Source organism: Hyla sarda, unplaced genomic scaffold, assembly GCF_029499605.1.
Source record: "Hyla sarda isolate aHylSar1 unplaced genomic scaffold, aHylSar1.hap1 scaffold_204, whole genome shotgun sequence".
Taxonomy (NCBI): Eukaryota; Metazoa; Chordata; class Amphibia; order Anura; family Hylidae; genus Hyla; species Hyla sarda.
Genome location: NW_026608702.1, coordinates 194,642 through 214,953, shown reverse-complemented (window position 1 = coordinate 214,953; position 20,312 = coordinate 194,642). Strand labels below are relative to the sequence as shown.

Here is a 20,312-nt window from a genome sequence, read left to right as displayed (position 1 = left end):
GAATACGTTTATATATGTGTGTGTGTGTGCGCGTATATATATATATATATATATATATATATATATATATATATATATATTTCTCCGCCGAAATCACTTTTAAACCCATTTCCACCTTTTTTTCCCTTCTCTTCCTCTTACTTTTTTTTCACGTTTTTTTACGTTTTTCTCCTTTTCGCCTCTTTTCTGGGCGTATTATTTTTCTTTTTCTTCTTTTTTTTCGTCTAATGCATACCCCATCAGTGCAGCAATGCTTATTCAATACCGCCAGCAGATGGAGACACTGGGGGATAATTTTCTAAGGATTTATACTGATTTTTCCTGTCTGAATTTGTCGCACAGAAAGTTGCAGGCCAAATATGTGTGACATTTCTGCGACTTTAGCTTCTAGAGCATTTTTACAACATTATACATAGGTGCTGAATACATAAAAAGCGACTGTTCAGCGACAGACAAGTCGCATCGGCTGAAAGTAGGCCAGAATGTCAGTCCATGTTGGAGCAGGTTTAGATACAGTCTAAAGCATAGATCTCAAAGTCTGTGCACAGAATTTAGCAAGGGCCTCGCACCTTCTGATGCATCAGGTAGGTGCACTATAGCATAGCCTAACCCTCTGTACTTTGGTCTATATTGATGCGGGACATAGACAGCCAGCTGATGACCAATCCATTAGTGCAATGGATGGCTGGAAGCATTTGTCTTTGCCTTTGCAATACCACAGAAGCAATGCATGGTCAATGTACAGCAATGACACACCTGTGTGAACAGCCAGGAGACCCCCCCATGTTATGTTACATAGTTACATAGTTAGTACGGTCGAAAAAAGACATATGTCCATCAAGTTCAACCAGGGAATTAAGGGGTAGGGGTGTGGCGCGATATTGGGGAAGGGATGAGATTTTATATTTCTTCATAAGCATTAATCTTATTTTGTCAATTAGGAACATTCAGCACCCACCCGCTATCAAGGCAGCTGCCTATCATGTCATGCCCTACCTGCACAGGTGTGCTGGCTACTCAAATGATCCAATTAAGGAGGCCATTTAGTCAGCAGCAGCAGAAGTCCTGTGCCTGGACGCTCCAACAGCGGCCAGACACAAGCAGAAGCAGCAGAAGCAGCAGCAGCACCACCTTTTGTTTTTTGGCTGCAGCAGCAGCAGCAGCAGCAGCAAGGCCCACAGGGCTGGCTAGCTGGCTAGCCAGCAAGCAGGTAGCAATGAAAGTAGGAATCTTTCTTTTTAACCCTGTAAGGGGGTGGTGCACTGTACCCGAAGATACTGCCATATCGGGTCAATGCATAGGGCGACGGAAGCAAGCTTCGAAATCGGCCCCCGTTCTCAAAAATCCATTTAATATATGGTCCCCAGATAGGGGACGTATCAGATATTAAACTGATAAGAACAGATACTACACTTGATCTTAGCCAAAAGGCCGAGAAGCGATAACCGTGAAAGGGGCGGGCCCAACAAGGTCCCCTTCATGGGCACTATCACTGCTTGCTGTCAGGGAGGCTGCCAGACAATTTTCCATGCACACTCTGGGCTGGGGGGCAGTCAACCACCAGTACATACAGCAGAACCTAAACCCATACCATTATTGCTAAGCAGCAAGACAGGGGCCCATTGCACTCCCACGGGGCCTTTTTAAATGCAATCCATAACCCGGATTTGCCAGGAACCCTTCTTACTCCTCCTACTTGCATGTGACACTGGGCTTAGGATCTGCATAGGAAACACACACACAAGCACACACCTACCTTTGTTGCCTGCAGATGCCTCCTTGGCTGTCCCCAAACGGTATCAAACCAACACCCACGGGAAGCTGTAAGCATAGAGGACATGCCTGCACCCCATTGGACTTACCTGTGTGGGTTAAATCCGGGTTATTTGACAACCTATGGCGGTGATGGTTCTGCTCAGGCAGAGCAGTGCTGATGCTCCTCATAAAGCTGTCGCTGCTGTGAAGGTTCTAGGTGACATCACAATCCCTATGGTTACATACACAACAAAGCTGGGTTGTTGTTGTTTACACTCTGCAAGGCCTGTGGAAGTGAGTGACATCATAGCACTGTAGTTCTGAGGGTTCTAGATGGATGCAACAATCTCCTGTTGCTTCTATGAAGGCCATAATAGACGACATCACCAAACAGCTCCATAGTCACATACACAGCAAAGGAGAGATGTTGTTTACACCTAGTGATGTCAGTGGTATTGAGTGACATCACAGCACAGTGCTAAGGCTCCTGGGCCTGGACACAGCAGCGGCTGCAATATCTCAACGGAGAATACGTTTATATATATGTGTGTGTGTGCGCGTATATATATATATATATATATATATATATATATATATATATATATATATTTCTCCGCCGAAATCACTTTTAAACCCATTTCCACCTTTTTTTCCCTTCTCTTCCTCTTACTTTTTTTTCACGTTTTTTTACGTTTTTCTCCTTTTCGCCTCTTTTCTGGGCGTGTTATTCTTCTTTTTCTTCTTTTTTTTCGTCTAATGCATACCCCATCAGTGCAGCAATGCTTATTCAATACCGCCAGCAGATGGAGACACTGGGGGATAATTTTCTAAGGATTTATACTGATTTTTCCTGTCTGAATTTGTCGCACAGAAAGTTGCAGGCCAAATATGTGTGACATTTCTGCGACTTTAGCTTCTAGAGCATTTTTACAACATTATACATAGGTGCTGAATACATAAAAAGCGACTGTTCAGCGACAGACAAGTCGCATCGGCTGAAAGTAGGCCAGAATGTCAGTCCATGTTGGAGCAGGTTTAGATACAGTCTAAAGCATAGATCTCAAAGTCTGTGCACAGAATTTAGCAAGGGCCTCGCACCTTCTGATGCATCAGGTAGGTGCACTATAGCATAGCCTAACCCTCTGTACTTTGGTCTATATTGATGCGGGACATAGACAGCCAGCTGATGACCAATCCATTAGTGCAATGGATGGCTGGAAGCATTTGTCTTTGCCTTTGCAATACCACAGAAGCAATGCATGGTCAATGTACAGCAATGACACACCTGTGTGAACAGCCAGGAGACCCCCCCATGTTATGTTACATAGTTACATAGTTAGTACGGTCGAAAAAAGACATATGTCCATCAAGTTCAACCAGGGAATTAAGGGGTAGGGGTGTGGCGCGATATTGGGGAAGGGATGAGATTTTATATTTCTTCATAAGCATTAATCTTATTTTGTCAATTAGGAACATTCAGCACCCACCCGCTATCAAGGCAGCTGCCTATCATGTCATGCCCTACCTGCACAGGTGTGCTGGCTACTCAAATGATCCAATTAAGGAGGCCATTTAGTCAGCAGCAGCAGAAGTCCTGTGCCTGGACGCTCCAACAGCGGCCAGACACAAGCAGAAGCAGCAGAAGCAGCAGCAGCACCACCTTTTGTTTTTTGGCTGCAGCAGCAGCAGCAGCAGCAAGGCCCACAGGGCTGGCTAGCTGGCTAGCCAGCAAGCAGGTAGCAATGAAAGTAGGAATCTTTCTTTTTAACCCTGTAAGGGGGTGGTGCACTGTACCCGAAGATACTGCCATATCGGGTCAATGCATAGGGCGACGGAAGCAAGCTTCGAAATCGGCCCCCGTTCTCAAAAATCCATTTAATATATGGTCCCCAGATAGGGGACGTATCAGATATTAAACTGATAAGAACAGATACTACACTTGATCTTAGCCAAAAGGCCGAGAAGCGATAACCGTGAAAGGGGCGGGCCCAACAAGGTCCCCTTCATGGGCACTATCACTGCTTGCTGTCAGGGAGGCTGCCAGACAATTTTCCATGCACACTCTGGGCTGGGGGGCAGTCAACCACCAGTACACACAGCAGAACCTAAACCCATACCATTATTGCTAAGCAGCAAGACAGGGGCCCATTGCACTCCCACGGGGCCTTTTTAAATGCAATCCATAACCCGGATTTGCCAGGAACCCTTCTTACTCCTCCTACTTGCATGTGACACTGGGCTTAGGATCTGCATAGGAAACACACACACAAGCACACACCTACCTTTGTTGCCTGCAGATGCCTCCTTGGCTGTCCCCAAACGGTATCAAACCAACACCCACGGGAAGCTGTAAGCATAGAGGACATGCCTGCACCCCATTGGACTTACCTGTGTGGGTTAAATCCGGGTTATTTGACAACCTATGGCGGTGATGGTTCTGCTCAGGCAGAGCAGTGCTGATGCTCCTCATAAAGCTGTCGCTGCTGTGAAGGTTCTAGGTGACATCACAATCCCTATGGTTACATACACAACAAAGCTGGGTTGTTGTTGTTTACACTCTGCAAGGCCTGTGGAAGTGAGTGACATCATAGCACTGTAGTTCTGAGGGTTCTAGATGGATGCAACAATCTCCTGTTGCTTCTATGAAGGCCGTAATAGACGACATCACCAAACAGCTCCATAGTCACATACACAGCAAAGGAGAGATGTTGTTTACACCTAGTGATGTCAGTGGTATTGAGTGACATCACAGCACAGTGCTAAGGCTCCTGGGCCTGGACACAGCAGCGGCTGCAATATCTCAACGGAGAATACGTTTATATATATGTGTGTGTGTGCGCGTATATATATATATATATATATATATATATATATATATATATATTTCTCCGCCGAAATCACTTTTAAACCCATTTCCACCTTTTTTTCCCTTCTCTTCCTCTTACTTTTTTTTCACGTTTTTTTACGTTTTTCTCCTTTTCGCCTCTTTTCTGGGCGTATTATTCTTCTTTTTCTTCTTTTTTTTCATCTAATGCATACCCCATCAGTGCAGCAATGCTTATTCAATACCGCCAGCAGATGGAGACACTGGGGGATAATTTTCTAAGGATTTATACTGATTTTTCCTGTCTGAATTTGTCGCACAGAAAGTTGCAGGCCAAATATGTGTGACATTTCTGCGACTTTAGCTTCTAGAGCATTTTTACAACATTATACATAGGTGCTGAATACATAAAAAGCGACTGTTCAGCGACAGACAAGTCGCATCGGCTGAAAGTAGGCCAGAATGTCAGTCCATGTTGGAGCAGGTTTAGATACAGTCTAAAGCATAGATCTCAAAGTCTGTGCACAGAATTTAGCAAGGGCCTCGCACCTTCTGATGCATCAGGTAGGTGCACTATAGCATAGCCTAACCCTCTGTACTTTGGTCTATATTGATGCGGGACATAGACAGCCAGCTGATGACCAATCCATTAGTGCAATGGATGGCTGGAAGCATTTGTCTTTGCCTTTGTAATACCACAGAAGCAATGCATGGTCAATGTACAGCAATGACACACCTGTGTGAACAGCCAGGAGACCCCCCCATGTTATGTTACATAGTTACATAGTTAGTACGGTCGAAAAAAGACATATGTCCATCAAGTTCAACCAGGGAATTAAGGGGTAGGGGTGTGGCGCGATATTGGGGAAGGGATGAGATTTTATATTTCTTCATAAGCATTAATCTTATTTTGTCAATTAGGAACATTCAGCACCCACCCGCTATCAAGGCAGCTGCCTATCATGTCATGCCCTACCTGCACAGGTGTGCTGGCTACTCAAATGATCCAATTAAGGAGGCCATTTAGTCAGCAGCAGCAGAAGTCCTGTGCCTGGACGCTCCAACAGCGGCCAGACACAAGCAGAAGCAGCAGAAGCAGCACCACCTTTTGTTTTTTGGCTGCAGCAGCAGCAGCAGCAGCAAGGCCCACAGGGCTGGCTAGCTGGCTAGCCAGCAAGCAGGTAGCAATGAAAGTAGGAATCTTTCTTTTTAACCCTGTAAGGGGGTGGTGCACTGTACCCGAAGATACTGCCATATCGGGTCAATGCATAGGGCGACGGAAGCAAGCTTCGAAATCGGCCCCCGTTCTCAAAAATCCATTTAATATATGGTCCCCAGATAGGGGACGTATCAGATATTAAACTGATAAGAACAGATACTACACTTGATCTTAGCCAAAAGGCCGAGAAGCGATAACCGTGAAAGGGGCGGGCCCAACAAGGTCCCCTTCATGGGCACTATCACTGCTTGCTGTCAGGGAGGCTGCCAGACAATTTTCCATGCACACTCTGGGCTGGGGGGCAGTCAACCACCAGTACACACAGCAGAACCTAAACCCATACCATTATTGCTAAGCAGCAAGACAGGGGCCCATTGCACTCCCACGGGGCCTTTTTAAATGCAATCCATAACCCGGATTTGCCAGGAACCCTTCTTACTCCTCCTACTTGCATGTGACACTGGGCTTAGGATCTGCATAGGAAACACACACACAAGCACACACCTACCTTTGTTGCCTGCAGATGCCTCCTTGGCTGTCCCCAAACGGTATCAAACCAACACCCACGGGAAGCTGTAAGCATAGAGGACATGCCTGCACCCCATTGGACTTACCTGTGTGGGTTAAATCCGGGTTATTTGACAACCTATGGCGGTGATGGTTCTGCTCAGGCAGAGCAGTGCTGATGCTCCTCATAAAGCTGTCGCTGCTGTGAAGGTTCTAGGTGACATCACAATCCCTATGGTTACATACACAACAAAGCTGGGTTGTTGTTGTTTACACTCTGCAAGGCCTGTGGAAGTGAGTGACATCATAGCACTGTAGTTCTGAGGGTTCTAGATGGATGCAACAATCTCCTGTTGCTTCTATGAAGGCCATAATAGACGACATCACCAAACAGCTCCATAGTCACATACACAGCAAAGGAGAGATGTTGTTTACACCTAGTGATGTCAGTGGTATTGAGTGACATCACAGCACAGTGCTAAGGCTCCTGGGCCTGGACACAGCAGCGGCTGCAATATCTCAACGGAGAATACGTTTATATATATGTGTGTGTGTGCGCGTATATATATATATATATATATATATATATATATATATATATATATATTTCTCCGCCGAAATCACTTTTAAACCCATTTCCACCTTTTTTTCCCTTCTCTTCCTCTTACTTTTTTTTCACGTTTTTTTACGTTTTTCTCCTTTTCGCCTCTTTTCTGGGCGTATTATTCTTCTTTTTCTTCTTTTTTTTCGTCTAATGCATACCCCATCAGTGCAGCAATGCTTATTCAATACCGCCAGCAGATGGAGACACTGGGGGATAATTTTCTAAGGATTTATACTGATTTTTCCTGTCTGAATTTGTCGCACAGAAAGTTGCAGGCCAAATATGTGTGACATTTCTGCGACTTTAGCTTCTAGAGCATTTTTACAACATTATACATAGGTGCTGAATACATAAAAAGCGACTGTTCAGCGACAGACAAGTCGCATCGGCTGAAAGTAGGCCAGAATGTCAGTCCATGTTGGAGCAGGTTTAGATACAGTCTAAAGCATAGATCTCAAAGTCTGTGCACAGAATTTAGCAAGGGCCTCGCACCTTCTGATGCATCAGGTAGGTGCACTATAGCATAGCCTAACCCTCTGTACTTTGGTCTATATTGATGCGGGACATAGACAGCCAGCTGATGACCAATCCATTAGTGCAATGGATGGCTGGAAGCATTTGTCTTTGCCTTTGCAATACCACAGAAGCAATGCATGGTCAATGTACAGCAATGACACACCTGTGTGAACAGCCAGGAGACCCCCCCATGTTATGTTACATAGTTACATAGTTAGTACGGTCGAAAAAAGACATATGTCCATCAAGTTCAACCAGGGAATTAAGGGGTAGGGGTGTGGCGCGATATTGGGGAAGGGATGAGATTTTATATTTCTTCATAAGCATTAATCTTATTTTGTCAATTAGGAACATTCAGCACCCACCCGCTATCAAGGCAGCTGCCTATCATGTCATGCCCTACCTGCACAGGTGTGCTGGCTACTCAAATGATCCAATTAAGGAGGCCATTTAGTCAGCAGCAGCAGAAGTCCTGTGCCTGGACGCTCCAACAGCGGCCAGACACAAGCAGAAGCAGCAGAAGCAGCAGCAGCACCACCTTTTGTTTTTTGGCTGCAGCAGCAGCAGCAGCAGCAAGGCCCACAGGGCTGGCTAGCTGGCTAGCCAGCAAGCAGGTAGCAATGAAAGTAGGAATCTTTCTTTTTAACCCTGTAAGGGGGTGGTGCACTGTACCCGAAGATACTGCCATATCGGGTCAATGCATAGGGCGACGGAAGCAAGCTTCGAAATCGGCCCCCGTTCTCAAAAATCCATTTAATATATGGTCCCCAGATAGGGGACGTATCAGATATTAAACTGATAAGAACAGATTTTTTTTTTTTTTTTTTTTATCTAAAGCCGAGGAACGTGCTTTCGATTCACCCAAAGTGCAAGAAAAAGTGCAAACGTGTTACACTAAAAAAACGTGCACAAAGGATGCGGTCTATCGCAAGCCCTTCTCCAATAGGAGAGAGGCCCCCCAACAAACCTTACCCTTCGCCTCCGGACCAAATGGTACCTGCGAGGTTCCAGGTTCGATGTCCCTTTTCGCCGAAGCTACTAGGGGACCACAAATGCTCCCGGCATCCCCCTTGGCGTTAGCCAAGGTATCTGCCCGCAGAGCCGATTACGGTAGGTACCCTGCCAAAGCAGGAGTACCCGGGGTGTTTGCAGGGAGGTGCGGAACCTAATGGCCACACACACCTCCCCTAGACCGCCAGGAGGGACACCCAGAAGGGCTACCGCATCCTGACCAATCCTGTGAACACACAACACGCAAAAGGTGACACAGTGAGACAAAAAAGAAATAAATAAGTGAATGTGTGCAGATATACTGCCCGGACATCCGGCCGGATCAATAAAAATTTCTCTGATCCTAGCCAGAAGGCCGGGAATCAAGAGGTGAGTGCCACAAGGTGAAGAGATTATGGTGCCCGTGCTTCAACTCAGTGAGTCTATTCTCCCAGTGAGTTTCGGCACCTCGGGGTCACCACTCCCCGAGGCACAAAAGTACCTCGGCTCTAGACCCTCTCAGCCTCATGGCGAGACCCGGAGGGAACAGGTCACATCGGGGCAGCCGTCGAGCTGATTCCTCAGAACCAGCCCCGGAAAGCCCTGGTACACCTGCATCCTCCATGCAGCACCCATCCCCACCAGCATGAAAACTGATAAGAACAGATACTACACTTGATCTTAGCCAAAAGGCCGAGAAGCGATAACCGTGAAAGGGGCGGGCCCAACAAGGTCCCCTTCATGGGCACTATCACTGCTTGCTGTCAGGGAGGCTGCCAGACAATTTTCCATGCACACTCTGGGCTGGGGGGCAGTCAACCACCAGTACACACAGCAGAACCTAAACCCATACCATTATTGCTAAGCAGCAAGACAGGGGCCCATTGCACTCCCACGGGGCCTTTTTAAATGCAATCCATAACCCGGATTTGCCAGGAACCCTTCTTACTCCTCCTACTTGCATGTGACACTGGGCTTAGGATCTGCATAGGAAACACACACACAAGCACACACCTACCTTTGTTGCCTGCAGATGCCTCCTTGGCTGTCCCCAAACGGTATCAAACCAACACCCACGGGAAGCTGTAAGCATAGAGGACATGCCTGCACCCCATTGGACTTACCTGTGTGGGTTAAATCCGGGTTATTTGACAACCTATGGCGGTGATGGTTCTGCTCAGGCAGAGCAGTGCTGATGCTCCTCATAAAGCTGTCGCTGCTGTGAAGGTTCTAGGTGACATCACAATCCCTATGGTTACATACACAACAAAGCGGGGTTGTTGTTGTTTACACTCTGCAAGGCCTGTGGAAGTGAGTGACATCATAGCACTGTAGTTCTGAGGGTTCTAGATGGATGCAACAATCTCCTGTTGCTTCTATGAAGGCCATAATAGACGACATCACCAAACAGCTCCATAGTCACATACACAGCAAAGGAGAGATGTTGTTTACACCTAGTGATGTCAGTGGTATTGAGTGACATCACAGCACAGTGCTAAGGCTCCTGGGCCTGGACACAGCAGCGGCTGCAATATCTCAACGGAGAATACGTTTATATATATGTGTGTGTGTGCGCGTATATATATATATATATATATATATATATATATATATATATATTTCTCCGCCGAAATCACTTTTAAACCCATTTCCACCTTTTTTTCCCTTCTCTTCCTCTTACTTTTTTTTCACGTTTTTTTACGTTTTTCTCCTTTTCGCCTCTTTTCTGGGCGTATTATTCTTCTTTTTCTTCTTTTTTTTCGTCTAATGCATACCCCATCAGTGCAGCAATGCTTATTCAATACCGCCAGCAGATGGAGACACTGGGGGATAATTTTCTAAGGATTTATACTGATTTTTCCTGTCTGAATTTGTCGCACAGAAAGTTGCAGGCCAAATATGTGTGACATTTCTGCGACTTTAGCTTCTAGAGCATTTTTACAACATTATACATAGGTGCTGAATACATAAAAAGCGACTGTTCAGCGACAGACAAGTCGCATCGGCTGAAAGTAGGCCAGAATGTCAGTCCATGTTGGAGCAGGTTTAGATACAGTCTAAAGCATAGATCTCAAAGTCTGTGCACAGAATTTAGCAAGGGCCTCGCACCTTCTGATGCATCAGGTAGGTGCACTATAGCATAGCCTAACCCTCTGTACTTTGGTCTATATTGATGCGGGACATAGACAGCCAGCTGATGACCAATCCATTAGTGCAATGGATGGCTGGAAGCATTTGTCTTTGCCTTTGCAATACCACAGAAGCAATGCATGGTCAATGTACAGCAATGACACACCTGTGTGAACAGCCAGGAGACCCCCCCATGTTATGTTACATAGTTACATAGTTAGTACGGTCGAAAAAAGACATATGTCCATCAAGTTCAACCAGGGAATTAAGGGGTAGGGGTGTGGCGCGATATTGGGGAAGGGATGAGATTTTATATTTCTTCATAAGCATTAATCTTATTTTGTCAATTAGGAACATTCAGCACCCACCCGCTATCAAGGCAGCTGCCTATCATGTCATGCCCTACCTGCACAGGTGTGCTGGCTACTCAAATGATCCAATTAAGGAGGCCATTTAGTCAGCAGCAGCAGAAGTCCTGTGCCTGGATGCTCCAATAGCGGCCAGACACAAGCAGAAGCAGCAGAAGCAGCAGCAGCACCACCTTTTGTTTTTTGGCTGCAGCAGCAGCAGCAGCAGCAAGGCCCACAGGGCTGGCTAGCTGGCTAGCCAGCAAGCAGGTAGCAATGAAAGTAGGAATCTTTCTTTTTAACCCTGTAAGGGGGTGGTGCACTGTACCCGAAGATACTGCCATATCGGGTCAATGCATAGGGCGACGGAAGCAAGCTTCGAAATCGGCCCCCGTTCTCAAAAATCCATTTAATATATGGTCCCCAGATAGGGGACGTATCAGATATTAAACTGATAAGAACAGATACTACACTTGATCTTAGCCAAAAGGCCGAGAAGCGATAACCGTGAAAGGGGCGGGCCCAACAAGGTCCCCTTCATGGGCACTATCACTGCTTGCTGTCAGGGAGGCTGCCAGACAATTTTCCATGCACACTCTGGGCTGGGGGGCAGTCAACCACCAGTACACACAGCAGAACCTAAACCCATACCATTATTGCTAAGCAGCAAGACAGGGGCCCATTGCACTCCCACGGGGCCTTTTTAAATGCAATCCATAACCCGGATTTGCCAGGAACCCTTCTTACTCCTCCTACTTGCATGTGACACTGGGCTTAGGATCTGCATAGGAAACACACACACAAGCACACACCTACCTTTGTTGCCTGCAGATGCCTCCTTGGCTGTCCCCAAACGGTATCAAACCAACACCCACGGGAAGCTGTAAGCATAGAGGACATGCCTGCACCCCATTGGACTTACCTGTGTGGGTTAAATCCGGGTTATTTGACAACCTATGGCGGTGATGGTTCTGCTCAGGCAGAGCAGTGCTGATGCTCCTCATAAAGCTGTCGCTGCTGTGAAGGTTCTAGGTGACATCACAATCCCTATGGTTACATACACAACAAAGCTGGGTTGTTGTTGTTTACACTCTGCAAGGCCTGTGGAAGTGAGTGACATCATAGCACTGTAGTTCTGAGGGTTCTAGATGGATGCAACAATCTCCTGTTGCTTCTATGAAGGCCATAATAGACGACATCACCAAACAGCTCCATAGTCACATACACAGCAAAGGAGAGATGTTGTTTACACCTAGTGATGTCAGTGGTATTGAGTGACATCACAGCACAGTGCTAAGGCTCCTGGGCCTGGACACAGCAGCGGCTGCAATATCTCAACGGAGAATACGTTTATATATATGTGTGTGTGTGCGCGTATATATATATATATATATATATATATATATATATATATATATATTTCTCCGCCGAAATCACTTTTAAACCCATTTCCACCTTTTTTTCCCTTCTCTTCCTCTTACTTTTTTTTCACGTTTTTTTACGTTTTTCTCCTTTTCGCCTCTTTTCTGGGCGTATTATTCTTCTTTTTCTTCTTTTTTTTCGTCTAATGCATACCCCATCAGTGCAGCAATGCTTATTCAATACCGCCAGCAGATGGAGACACTGGGGGATAATTTTCTAAGGATTTATACTGATTTTTCCTGTCTGAATTTGTCGCACAGAAAGTTGCAGGCCAAATATGTGTGACATTTCTGCGACTTTAGCTTCTAGAGCATTTTTACAACATTATACATAGGTGCTGAATACATAAAAAGCGACTGTTCAGCGACAGACAAGTCGCATCGGCTGAAAGTAGGCCAGAATGTCAGTCCATGTTGGAGCAGGTTTAGATACAGTCTAAAGCATAGATCTCAAAGTCTGTGCACAGAATTTAGCAAGGGCCTCGCACCTTCTGATGCATCAGGTAGGTGCACTATAGCATAGCCTAACCCTCTGTACTTTGGTCTATATTGATGCGGGACATAGACAGCCAGCTGATGACCAATCCATTAGTGCAATGGATGGCTGGAAGCATTTGTCTTTGCCTTTGCAATACCACAGAAGCAATGCATGGTCAATGTACAGCAATGACACACCTGTGTGAACAGCCAGGAGACCCCCCCATGTTATGTTACATAGTTACATAGTTAGTACGGTCGAAAAAAGACATATGTCCATCAAGTTCAACCAGGGAATTAAGGGGTAGGGGTGTGGCGCGATATTGGGGAAGGGATGAGATTTTATATTTCTTCATAAGCATTAATCTTATTTTGTCAATTAGGAACATTCAGCACCCACCCGCTATCAAGGCAGCTGCCTATCATGTCATGCCCTACCTGCACAGGTGTGCTGGCTACTCAAATGATCCAATTAAGGAGGCCATTTAGTCAGCAGCAGCAGAAGTCCTGTGCCTGGACGCTCCAACAGCGGCCAGACACAAGCAGAAGCAGCAGAAGCAGCAGCAGCACCACCTTTTGTTTTTTGGCTGCAGCAGCAGCAGCAGCAGCAAGGCCCACAGGGCTGGCTAGCTGGCTAGCCAGCAAGCAGGTAGCAATGAAAGTAGGAATCTTTCTTTTTAACCCTGTAAGGGGGTGGTGCACTGTACCCGAAGATACTGCCATATCGGGTCAATGCATAGGGCGACGGAAGCAAGCTTCGAAATCGGCCCCCGTTCTCAAAAATCCATTTAATATATGGTCCCCAGATAGGGGACGTATCAGATATTAAACTGATAAGAACAGATACTACACTTGATCTTAGCCAAAAGGCCGAGAAGCGATAACCGTGAAAGGGGCGGGCCCAACAAGGTCCCCTTCATGGGCACTATCACTGCTTGCTGTCAGGGAGGCTGCCAGACAATTTTCCATGCACACTCTGGGCTGGGGGGCAGTCAACCACCAGTACACACAGCAGAACCTAAACCCATACCATTATTGCTAAGCAGCAAGACAGGGGCCCATTGCACTCCCACGGGGCCTTTTTAAATGCAATCCATAACCCGGATTTGCCAGGAACCCTTCTTACTCCTCCTACTTGCATGTGACACTGGGCTTAGGATCTGCATAGGAAACACACACACAAGCACACACCTACCTTTGTTGCCTGCAGATGCCTCCTTGGCTGTCCCCAAACGGTATCAAACCAACACCCACGGGAAGCTGTAAGCATAGAGGACATGCCTGCACCCCATTGGACTTACCTGTGTGGGTTAAATCCGGGTTATTTGACAACCTATGGCGGTGATGGTTCTGCTCAGGCAGAGCAGTGCTGATGCTCCTCATAAAGCTGTCGCTGCTGTGAAGGTTCTAGGTGACATCACAATCCCTATGGTTACATACACAACAAAGCTGGGTTGTTGTTGTTTACACTCTGCAAGGCCTGTGGAAGTGAGTGACATCATAGCACTGTAGTTCTGAGGGTTCTAGATGGATGCAACAATCTCCTGTTGCTTCTATGAAGGCCATAATAGACGACATCACCAAACAGCTCCATAGTCACATACACAGCAAAGGAGAGATGTTGTTTACACCTAGTGATGTCAGTGGTATTGAGTGACATCACAGCACAGTGCTAAGGCTCCTGGGCCTGGACACAGCAGCGGCTGCAATATCTCAACGGAGAATACGTTTATATATATGTGTGTGTGTGCGCGTATATATATATATATATATATATATATATATATATATATATATATATATATATTTCTCCGCCGAAATCACTTTTAAACCCATTTCCACCTTTTTTTCCCTTCTCTTCCTCTTACTTTTTTTTCACGTTTTTTTACGTTTTTCTCCTTTTCGCCTCTTTTCTGGGCGTATTATTCTTCTTTTTCTTCTTTTTTTTCGTCTAATGCATACCCCATCAGTGCAGCAATGCTTATTCAATACCGCCAGCAGATGGAGACACTGGGGGATAATTTTCTAAGGATTTATACTGATTTTTCCTGTCTGAATTTGTCGCACAGAAAGTTGCAGGCCAAATATGTGTGACATTTCTGCGACTTTAGCTTCTAGAGCATTTTTACAACATTATACATAGGTGCTGAATACATAAAAAGCGACTGTTCAGCGACAGACAAGTCGCATCGGCTGAAAGTAGGCCAGAATGTCAGTCCATGTTGGAGCAGGTTTAGATACAGTCTAAAGCATAGATCTCAAAGTCTGTGCACAGAATTTAGCAAGGGCCTCGCACCTTCTGATGCATCAGGTAGGTGCACTATAGCATAGCCTAACCCTCTGTACTTTGGTCTATATTGATGCGGGACATAGACAGCCAGCTGATGACCAATCCATTAGTGCAATGGATGGCTGGAAGCATTTGTCTTTGCCTTTGCAATACCACAGAAGCAATGCATGGTCAATGTACAGCAATGACACACCTGTGTGAACAGCCAGGAGACCCCCCCATGTTATGTTACATAGTTACATAGTTAGTACGGTCGAAAAAAGACATATGTCCATCAAGTTCAACCAGGGAATTAAGGGGTAGGGGTGTGGCGCGATATTGGGGAAGGGATGAGATTTTATATTTCTTCATAAGCATTAATCTTATTTTGTCAATTAGGAACATTCAGCACCCACCTGCTATCAAGGCAGCTGCCTATCATGTCATGCCCTACCTGCACAGGTGTGCTGGCTACTCAAATGATCCAATTAAGGAGGCCATTTAGTCAGCAGCAGCAGAAGTCCTGTGCCTGGACGCTCCAACAGCGGCCAGACACAAGCAGAAGCAGCAGAAGCAGCAGCAGCACCACCTTTTGTTTTTTGGCTGCAGCAGCAGCAGCAGCAGCAAGGCCCACAGGGCTGGCTAGCTGGCTAGCCAGCAAGCAGGTAGCAATGAAAGTAGGAATCTTTCTTTTTAACCCTGTAAGGGGGTGGTGCACTGTACCCGAAGATACTGCCATATCGGGTCAATGCATAGGGCGACGGAAGCAAGCTTCGAAATCGGCCCCCGTTCTCAAAAATCCATTTAATATATGGTCCCCAGATAGGGGACGTATCAGATATTAAACTGATAAGAACAGATACTACACTTGATCTTAGCCAAAAGGCCGAGAAGCCGATAACCGTGAAAGGGGCGGGCCCAACAAGGTCCCCTTCATGGGCACTATCACTGCTTGCTGTCAGGGAGGCTGCCAGACAATTTTCCATGCACACTCTGGGCTGGGGGGCAGTCAACCACCAGTACACACAGCAGAACCTAAACCCATACCATTATTGCTAAGCAGCAAGACAGGGGCCCATTGCACTCCCACGGGGCCTTTTTAAATGCAATCCATAACCCGGATTTGCCAGGAACCCTTCTTACTCCTCCTACTTGCATGTGACACTGGGCTTAGGATCTGCATAGGAAACACACACACAAGCACACACCTACCTTTGTTGCCTGCAGATGCCTCCTTGGCTGTCCCCAAACGGTATCAAACCAACACCCACGGGAAGCTGTAAGCATAGAGGACATGCCTGCACCCCATTGGACTTACCTGTGTGGGTTAAATCCGGGTTATTTGACAACCTATGGCGGTGATGGTTCTGCTCAGGCAGAGCAGTGCTGATGCTCCTCATAAAGCTGTCGCTGCTGTGAAGGTTCTAGGTGACATCACAATCCCTATGGTTACATACACAACAAAGCTGGGTTGTTGTTGTTTACACTCTGCAAGGCCTGTGGAAGTGAGTGACATCATAGCACTGTAGTTCTGAGGGTTCTAGATGGATGCAACAATCTCCTGTTGCTTCTATGAAGGCCATAATAGACGACATCACCAAACAGCTCCATAGTCACATACACAGCAAAGGAGAGATGTTGTTTACACCTAGTGATGTCAGTGGTATTGAGTGACATCACAGCACAGTGCTAAGGCTCCTGGGCCTGGACACAGCAGCGGCTGCAATATCTCAACGGAGAATACGTTTATATATATGTGTGTGTGTGCGCGTATATATATATATATATATATATATATATATATATATATATATATTCTCCGCCGAAATCACTTTTAAACCCATTTCCACCTTTTTTTCCCTTCTCTTCCTCTTACTTTTTTTTCACGTTTTTTTACGTTTTTCTCCTTTTCGCCTCTTTTCTGGGCGTATTATTCTTCTTTTTCTTCTTTTTTTTCGTCTAATGCATACCCCATCAGTGCAGCAATGCTTATTCAATACCGCCAGCAGATGGAGACACTGGGGGATAATTTTCTAAGGATTTATACTGATTTTTCCTGTCTGAATTTGTCGCACAGAAAGTTGCAGGCCAAATATGTGTGACATTTCTGCGACTTTAGCTTCTAGAGCATTTTTACAACATTATACATAGGTGCTGAATACATAAAAAGCGACTGTTCAGCGACAGACAAGTCGCATCGGCTGAAAGTAGGCCAGAATGTCAGTCCATGTTGGAGCAGGTTTAGATACAGTCTAAAGCATAGATCTCAAAGTCTGTGCACAGAATTTAGCAAGGGCCTCGCACCTTCTGATGCATCAGGTAGGTGCACTATAGCATAGCCTAACCCTCTGTACTTTGGTCTATATTGATGCGGGACATAGACAGCCAGCTGATGACCAATCCATTAGTGCAATGGATGGCTGGAAGCATTTGTCTTTGCCTTTGCAATACCACAGAAGCAATGCATGGTCAATGTACAGCAATGACACACCTGTGTGAACAGCCAGGAGACCCCCCCATGTTATGTTACATAGTTACATAGTTAGTACGGTCGAAAAAAGACATATGTCCATCAAGTTCAACCAGGGAATTAAGGGGTAGGGGTGTGGCGCGATATTGGGGAAGGGATGAGATTTTATATTTCTTCATAAGCATTAATCTTATTTTGTCAATTAGGAACATTCAGCACCCACCCGCTATCAAGGCAGCTGCCTATCATGTCATGCCCTACCTGCACAGGTGTGCTGGCTACTCAAATGATCCAATTAAGGAGGCCATTTAGTCAGCAGCAGCAGAAGTCCTGTGCCTGGACGCTCCAACAGCGGCCAGACACAAGCAGAAGCAGCAGAAGCAGCAGCAGCACCACCTTTTGTTTTTTGGCTGCTGCAGCAGCAGCAGCAGCAGCAAGGCCCACAGGGCTGGCTAGCTGGCTAGCCAGCAAGCAGGTAGCAATGAAAGTAGGAATCTTTCTTTTTAACCCTGTAAGGGGGTGGTGCACTGTACCCGAAGATACTGCCATATCGGGTCAATGCATAGGGCGACGGAAGCAAGCTTCGAAATCGGCCCCCGTTCTCAAAAATCCATTTAATATATGGTCCCCAGATAGGGGACGTATCAGATATTAAACTGATAAGAACAGATACTACACTTGATCTTAGCCAAAAGGCCGAGAAGCGATAACCGTGAAAGGGGCGGGCCCAACAAGGTCCCCTTCATGGGCACTATCACTGCTTGCTGTCAGGGAGGCTGCCAGACAATTTTCCATGCACACTCTGGGCTGGGGGGCAGTCAACCACCAGTACACACAGCAGAACCTAAACCCATACCATTATTGCTAAGCAGCAAGACAGGGGCCCATTGCACTCCCACGGGGCCTTTTTAAATGCAATCCATAACCCGGATTTGCCAGGAACCCTTCTTACTCCTCCTACTTGCATGTGACACTGGGCTTAGGATCTGCATAGGAAACACACACACAAGCACACACCTACCTTTGTTGCCTGCAGATGCCTCCTTGGCTGTCCCCAAACGGTATCAAACCAACACCCACGGGAAGCTGTAAGCATAGAGGACATGCCTGCACCCCATTGGACTTACCTGTGTGGGTTAAATCCGGGTTATTTGACAACCTATGGCGGTGATGGTTCTGCTCAGGCAGAGCAGTGCTGATGCTCCTCATAAAGCTGTCGCTGCTGTGAAGGTTCTAGGTGACATCACAATCCCTATGGTTACATACACAACAAAGCTGGGTTGTTGTTGTTTACACTCTGCAAGGCCTGTGGAAGTGAGTGACATCATAGCACTGTAGTTCTGAGGGTTCTAGATGGATGCAACAATCTCCTGTTGCTTCTATGAAGGCCATAATAGACGACATCACCAAACAGCTCCATAGTCACATACACAGCAAAGGAGAGATGTTGTTTACACCTAGTGATGTCAGTGGTATTGAGTGACATCACAGCACAGTGCTAAGGCTCCTGGGCCTGGACACAGCAGCGGCTGCAATATCTCAACGGAGAATACGTTTATATATATGTGTGTGTGTGCGCGTATATATATATATATATATATATATATATATATATATATATATATATCTCCGCCGAAATCACTTTTAAACCCATTTCCACCTTTTTTTCCCTTCTCTTCCTCTTACTTTTTTTTCACGTTTTTTTACGTTTTTCTCCTTTTCGCCTCTTTTCTGGGCGTATTATTCTTCTTTTTCTTCTTTTTTTTCGTCTAATGCATACCCCATCAGTGCAGCAATGCTTATTCAATACCGCCAGCAGATGGAGACACTGGGGGATAATTTTCTAAGGATTTATACTGATTTTTCCTGTCTGAATTTGTCGCACAGAAAGTTGCAGGCCAAATATGTGTGACATTTCTGCGACTTTAGCTTCTAGAGCATTTTTACAACATTATACATAGGTGCTGAATACATAAAAAGCGACTGTTCAGCGACAGACAAGTCGCATCGGCTGAAAGTAGGCCAGAATGTCAGTCCATGTTGGAGCAGGTTTAGATACAGTCTAAAGCATAGATCTCAAAGTCTGTGCACAGAATTTAGCAAGGGCCTCGCACCTTCTGATGCATCAGGTAGGTGCACTATAGCATAGCCTAACCCTCTGTACTTTGGTCTATATTGATGCGGGACATAGACAGCCAGCTGATGACCAATCCATTAGTGCAATGGATGGCTGGAAGCATTTGTCTTTGCCTTTGCAATACCACAGAAGCAATGCATGGTCAATGTACAGCAATGACACACCTGTGTGAACAGCCAGGAGACCCCCCCATGTTATGTTACATAGTTACATAGTTAGTACGGTCGAAAAAAGACATATGTCCATCAAGTTCAACCAGGGAATTAAGGGGTAGGGGTGTGGCGCGATATTGGGGAAGGGATGAGATTTTATATTTCTTCATAAGCATTAATCTTATTTTGTCAATTAGGAACATTCAGCACCCACCCGCTATCAAGGCAGCTGCCTATCATGTCATGCCCTACCTGCACAGGTGTGCTGGCTACTCAAATGATCCAATTAAGGAGGCCATTTAGTCAGCAGCAGCAGAAGTCCTGTGCCTGGACGCTCCAACAGCGGCCAGACACAAGCAGAAGCAGCAGAAGCAGCAGCAGCACCACCTTTTGTTTTTTGGCTGCAGCAGCAGCAGCAGCAGCAGCAGCAGCAGGCCCACAGGGCTGGCTAGCTGGCTAGCCAGCAAGCAGGTAGCAATGAAAGTAGGAATCTT

General features: G+C 46.1%; 8 non-coding genes and 1 pseudogene across 8 annotated transcripts; all 9 read right to left on the bottom strand.

The window, feature by feature from the left end:
* Positions 1 to 1,252: 1,252 nt before the first annotated feature.
* Positions 1,253 to 1,443, bottom strand: LOC130317880 (U2 spliceosomal RNA). The gene has a single exon (XR_008864887.1). It is a non-coding gene; the product is annotated as a U2 spliceosomal RNA (small nuclear RNA).
* Positions 1,444 to 3,533: 2,090 nt separating this feature from the next.
* On the bottom strand, positions 3,534 to 3,724 carry LOC130317879 (U2 spliceosomal RNA). Its single transcript, XR_008864886.1, has one exon. It is a non-coding gene; the product is annotated as a U2 spliceosomal RNA (small nuclear RNA).
* A 2,078-nt stretch (positions 3,725 to 5,802) lies between these two features.
* Positions 5,803 to 5,993, bottom strand: LOC130317877 (U2 spliceosomal RNA). The gene has a single exon (XR_008864884.1). It is a non-coding gene; the product is annotated as a U2 spliceosomal RNA (small nuclear RNA).
* A 2,088-nt stretch (positions 5,994 to 8,081) lies between these two features.
* On the bottom strand, positions 8,082 to 8,267 carry LOC130318009 (U2 spliceosomal RNA). The gene has a single exon (XR_008864996.1). It is a non-coding gene; the product is annotated as a U2 spliceosomal RNA (small nuclear RNA).
* A 693-nt stretch (positions 8,268 to 8,960) lies between these two features.
* LOC130318015 (U2 spliceosomal RNA) lies at positions 8,961 to 9,120 on the bottom strand (annotated as a pseudogene).
* Positions 9,121 to 11,204: 2,084 nt separating this feature from the next.
* On the bottom strand, positions 11,205 to 11,395 carry LOC130317876 (U2 spliceosomal RNA). Its single transcript, XR_008864883.1, has one exon. It is a non-coding gene; the product is annotated as a U2 spliceosomal RNA (small nuclear RNA).
* Positions 11,396 to 13,481: 2,086 nt separating this feature from the next.
* Positions 13,482 to 13,672, bottom strand: LOC130317875 (U2 spliceosomal RNA). The gene has a single exon (XR_008864882.1). It is a non-coding gene; the product is annotated as a U2 spliceosomal RNA (small nuclear RNA).
* Positions 13,673 to 15,766: 2,094 nt separating this feature from the next.
* On the bottom strand, positions 15,767 to 15,957 carry LOC130317987 (U2 spliceosomal RNA). The gene has a single exon (XR_008864983.1). It is a non-coding gene; the product is annotated as a U2 spliceosomal RNA (small nuclear RNA).
* Positions 15,958 to 18,046: 2,089 nt separating this feature from the next.
* On the bottom strand, positions 18,047 to 18,237 carry LOC130317873 (U2 spliceosomal RNA). Its single transcript, XR_008864881.1, has one exon. It is a non-coding gene; the product is annotated as a U2 spliceosomal RNA (small nuclear RNA).
* Between the last annotated feature and the right edge of the window lie 2,075 nt (positions 18,238 to 20,312).